At 35.9% G+C, this 5,233-nt stretch overlaps 1 non-coding gene across 1 annotated transcript; it reads left to right on the top strand.

Moving 5' to 3' along the window:
• Nucleotides 1-373: 373 nt before the first annotated feature.
• LOC112725571 (small nucleolar RNA R71) lies at nt 374-481 on the top strand. The gene has a single exon (XR_003164671.1). It is a non-coding gene; the product is annotated as a small nucleolar RNA R71 (small nucleolar RNA).
• Nucleotides 482-5,233: the final 4,752 nt, after the last annotated feature.

Here is a 5,233-nt window from a genome sequence, read left to right on the forward strand (position 1 = left end):
CCACTATTGCAGGGTTCTCAGGATCATAGGCTTCTTCTTCAGAAGATGCCTCTTGAGTACTGTTGGATGCAGCTTGCATTCCATGCAGACTCTGAGAAATCATATTGACTTGCTGAGTCAATATTTTGTTCTGAGCCAATATGGCATTCAGAGTATCAACCTCAAGAACTCCCTTCTTCATAGGCGTCCCATTACTCACAGGATTCCTTTCAGAAGTGTACATGAACTGGTTATTAGCAACCATGTCAATGAGTTCTTGAGCTTCTGCAGGCATTTTCTTTAGGTGAATGGATCCACCTGCAGAAGTGTCCAGTGACATCTTTGATAGCTCAGATAAACCATCATAGAATATATCCAGGATGGTCCATTCTGAAAGCATGTCAGAAGGACACTTTTTGGTCAACTGTTTGTATCTTTCCCAAGCTTCATAGAGAGATTCACCTTCTTTCTGTCTGAAGGTTTGAACATCAGCTCTAAGCTTGCTCAGCTTTTGAGGAGGAAAGTACTTGGCTAAGAAAGCTGTGACCAGCTTATCCCAAGAGTTCAGGCTGTCTTTAGGTTGAGAATCCAACCATAATCTAGCTCTGTCTCTTACAGCAAAAGGGAAAAGCATGAGCCTGTAGACTTCAGGATCTATTCCATTAGTCTTAACAGTATCACATATCTGCAAGAATTCAGTTAAGAACTGAAAGGGATCTTCAGATGGAAGTCCATGAAACTTGCAGTTTTGCTGCATCAGAGAAACTAATTGAGGTTTCAGCTCAAAGTTGTTTGCTCCAATGGCAGGAATGGAGATGCTTCTTCCATGTAAATTGGAATTAGGTGCAGTAAAGTCACCAAGCATCTTCCTTATATTATTATTATTTTCGGCTGCCATCTCCTCTTCCTGTTCAAAAATTTCTGAAAGGTTTTCTCTGGATTGTTGTATTTTAGGTTCTCTTTAATTTTCTCTTCAGAGTCCTTTCAGGTTCTGGATCTGCTTCCACAAGAATGTTCTTATCCTTGCTCCTGCTCATAATACAAGGAAGAATGGACAGAAAAATGATAATAATAATAATAGAGATCCTTTATACCACAGTATAGGGATCCCTTTGTAAGTAGAAGAAGAGGGGGAGATAAAGGATGTGATGTAAAGGAAGAAACACAACTGTGAGGATTGGAATGTGAGATGAGATGTTAGGATATGAATGAATAAATAGAATGAGATGGGAGAGAAGGAGGGAATAAATAGAATAGGATGGAAGAGGGATAATTTTCGAAAATTATTTTTGAAAAAGAGTTAGTGATTTTTGAAAATAGTTTTTGAAAAAGGTTAGTATTTTTTTTTCGAAAATTTTTGAAATCAAAAATAGAAAATAAAAATAATTAGTTAATTAAAAAGAAATTTTTGAAAAAGAGGAGATATTTTCGAAAATTGAGAGAGAGAGTTAGTTAGGTGGTTTTGAAAAAGTTAAGAAACAAACAAGAAGTTAGTTAGTTAGTTGAAACAAATTTTGAAAAGATAAGGAGTTAGGAAGTTAGAAGAGATATTTTGAAAAGATATTTTTGAAAAAGATAAGATAAGAAGATATTTTGAAAAGATATGATAGAAATTAGTTTTGAAAAAGATTTGATTTTTAAAATCTCAATTAATGACTTGATTCATAAGAAATCACAAGATATGATTCTAGAACTTAAAGTTTGAATCTTTCTTAACAAGCAAGTAACAAACTTCAAATTTTTGAATCAAAACATTAATTATTTATGTTATTTTCGAAAATTATGATATAAAATAAGAAAAAGATTTTTGAAAAATATTTTTGGAATTTTCGAAAATAACTAATAATTTTGAAAAAGATTTGATTTTTGAAAAATATTTTGAAAAAGATAAGATTTTCAAATTGAAAATTTGATTTGACTCATAAGAACAACTAGATTTTAAAATTTTTTGAAAAAGTCAATCCAAATTTTCGAATTTGATGAGAGAAAAAGGGAAAGATATTTTTTTGATTTTTGAATTTTTATGATGCAAGAGAAAAACACTAAAAAGATGCAATGCATGAAATTTTTGAATTAAAACAATGAATGCATGTATGAATGAGATGAATGTCAAGATGAACACCAAGAACACTTTGAATGTCAAGATGAATATCAAGAACAGATTTTTGAAAAATCTTTAATGCAAGGAAAATATGCAAGACACCAAACTTAGAATTCTTTAATGCTTAGACACTAAGAATTCAAGAATGCATATGAAAAACACTATACAACACAAAACAAAAAATCATCAAGATCAAACAAGAAGACTTACCAAGAACAACTTGAAGATCATGAAGAACACTATGAATGCATGAAATTTTCGAAAAAAAATGCAAGATGCATATGCAATTGACACCAAACTTATAACATGACTCAAGACTCAAACAAGAAACAGAAAATATTTTTGATTTTTATGATTTTCTAATTTTTTTTGGATTTTTATTTATATTTTTCGAAAATTTAAAAGAAAAAATAAGGATCCCAAAATTTTTAATATGAATTCCAGGAATCTTATGCTCTAAAGCTCCAATCAAAGGGTCAGGCATGGCTTAATAGCCAGCCAAGCTTTAGTATGTAACTCAGACATGACACGCCTGACATTCCTTACATTCAACAGCCAGCCAGGCTTCAACATGCTCCATGAAACACTAGAATTCATTCTTAAAAATTCTGAAAGGAAAATATATTTTTGAAAATATTTTTATTTTTAAAATTTTTTTTTTGAAAACAAAGGAAGAGTTTTTGAAAGATTTTTGAAAAATTTTTGAAAACAAAACAAAAAGAAAATTACCTAATCTGAGCAATCAGGATGAACCATCAGTTGTCCAAACTCGAACAATCCCCGGCAACGGCGCCAAAAACTTGGTGGACGAAATTGTGATCCTCAAAGTTAGTCTCTTTGTATTTGTATGAAATCAAAAATACCCCAAAGAGATCATGGTGTAATGAATTGGGATTTTAATAATCCCTGGTAATGGCACGTGTGATCACAACTCCATTCAACTAACCAGCAAGTGCACTGGGTCGTCCAAGTAATACCTTACGTGAGTAAGGGTCGAATCCCACGGAGATTGTTGGTATGAAGCAAGCTATGGTCACCTTGCAAATCTCAGTCAGGCGGATTTAAACATGATATTTTATTAGATTAAAATAAACAATAAAAGGGATAGAGATACTTATGTAGATTCATTGGCAGGGATTTCAGTTAAGCGAATGGAGATGCTTTCCGTTCCTCTGAACCTCTGCTTTCCTGCTATCTTCATCCAATCAGTCTTACTCCTTTCCATGGCTGGCTGTATGCAAGGGCATCACCGTTGTCAGTGGCTACATCCCCTCCTCTCAGTGAATCATATGCTCACGCACCCTGTCACGGCACGGCTATTCATCTGTCGGTTCCCGATCATGCTGGAATAGGATTCACCCTCCTTTTGCGTCTGTCACTAACGCCCAACAATCGCGAGTTTGAAGCTCGTCACAGTCATTCAATCATTGAATCCTACTCAGAATACCACAGACAAGGTTTAGACCTTCCGGATTCTCTTGAATGCCGCCATCATTCTAGCTTACGCCACGAAGATTCTGGTTAGGAGATCTAAGAGATACTCATTCTAGCTTAATTCATGTAGAACAGAAGTGTTTGTCAGGCACGCGTTCATAAGGGAGAAGGATGATGAGCGTCACACATAATCATCACCTTCATCACGTTCTTGGGTGCGAATGGATATCTTAGAAGCGAAATAAGAAGAATTGAATAGAAAACAGTAGTACTTTGCATTAATCTTTGAGGAACAGCAGAGCTCCACACCTTAATCTATGGAGTGTAGAAACTCTACCGTTGAAAATACATAAGTGAAGGTCCAGGCATGGCCGAGAGGCCAGCCCCTCTGATCTAAGAACCAGGCGTCCAAAGATGTCAAATACAATAGTAAGAGGTCCTATTTATAATAAACTAGCTACTAGGGTTTACATGAGTAAGTAATTGATGTACAAATCCACTTCCGGGGCCCACTTGGTGCGTGCTTGGGCTTGGGCTTGAGTGTTACACGTGCAGAGGCCATTTGTGGAGTTGAACGCCAGTTTCTGTGCCAGTTTGGGCGTTCAACTCTGGTTTTGGATCCTTTTCTGGCGCTGGACGCCAGATTTGGGCAGAAGGCTGGCGTTGAACGCCAGTTTACGTCGTCAATTCTTGGCCAAAGTATGGACTATTATATATTGCTGGAAAGCCCTGGATGTCTACTTTCCAACGCAATTGAAAGTGCGCCATTTCGAGTTCTGTAGCTCCAGAAAATCCACTTTGAGGGCAGGAAGGTCAGAATCCAACAGCATCAGCAGTCCTTTTTCAACCTCTAAATCTGATTTCTGCTCAAGTCCCTCAATTTCAGCCAGAAAATACCTGAAATCAAAGAAAAACACACAAACTCATAGTAAAGTCCAGAAATGTGAATTTAACACAAAATCTATTAAAAACATCCTTAAAAGTAACTAGATCCTACTAAAAACATACTAAAAACAATGCCAAAAAGCGTATAAATTATCCGCTCATCAAAACACCATTATCAATTTATATCTACCTAACTGAGATTTGCAAGGTGATCATAGCTTGCTTCATACCAACAATCTCCGTGGGATTCGACCCTTACTCACGTAAGGTATTACTTGGACGACCCAGTGCACTTGCTGGTTAGTTGTATCGAAGTTGTGAACCATGGTATTGGCACCATGTTCTTGGTGCCATTGCCAGGGAAAGAAAGAGCCATGAACTTTACATAATCAAAGTGTAATCGCGATTGCGCGTACCAAGTTGCTCACGTTGCCAGGGATTGTTTGAGCCTGGACATCACAATTTCGTGCACCACTAAGGCTTGCTCTTCATCTAACAATCAACATAAATTTAATGCACAGATACACATATCAAGAGGTCTTTTAAGGGTTGTAATGGGGTTAGGGTCAAGGTAGGATTGTATTTGGCCAAGTGGACTAAAATCTGAATCCTTAATTAACTTAAACTTTTCCCACCTAACTTAAGACAATCCATGTAATTACAATGAAAAATCTAACTACCCATTAACTATGTTTTCCACATATTCATGCATCTGATTTTGAGTACAGTACATATGCATTGCTTTCATCATTTACTTTGGGGCATTTTGTCCCCTTTTTCTTATTTGCTCTTTTTCTTTTCTTTTTCTCACTTCCTTTTTTTTGTATATATCTA

The sequence above is a fragment of the Arachis hypogaea genome, chromosome 11 (assembly GCF_003086295.3).
Source record: "Arachis hypogaea cultivar Tifrunner chromosome 11, arahy.Tifrunner.gnm2.J5K5, whole genome shotgun sequence".
NCBI lineage: Eukaryota > Viridiplantae > Streptophyta > Magnoliopsida > Fabales > Fabaceae > Arachis > Arachis hypogaea.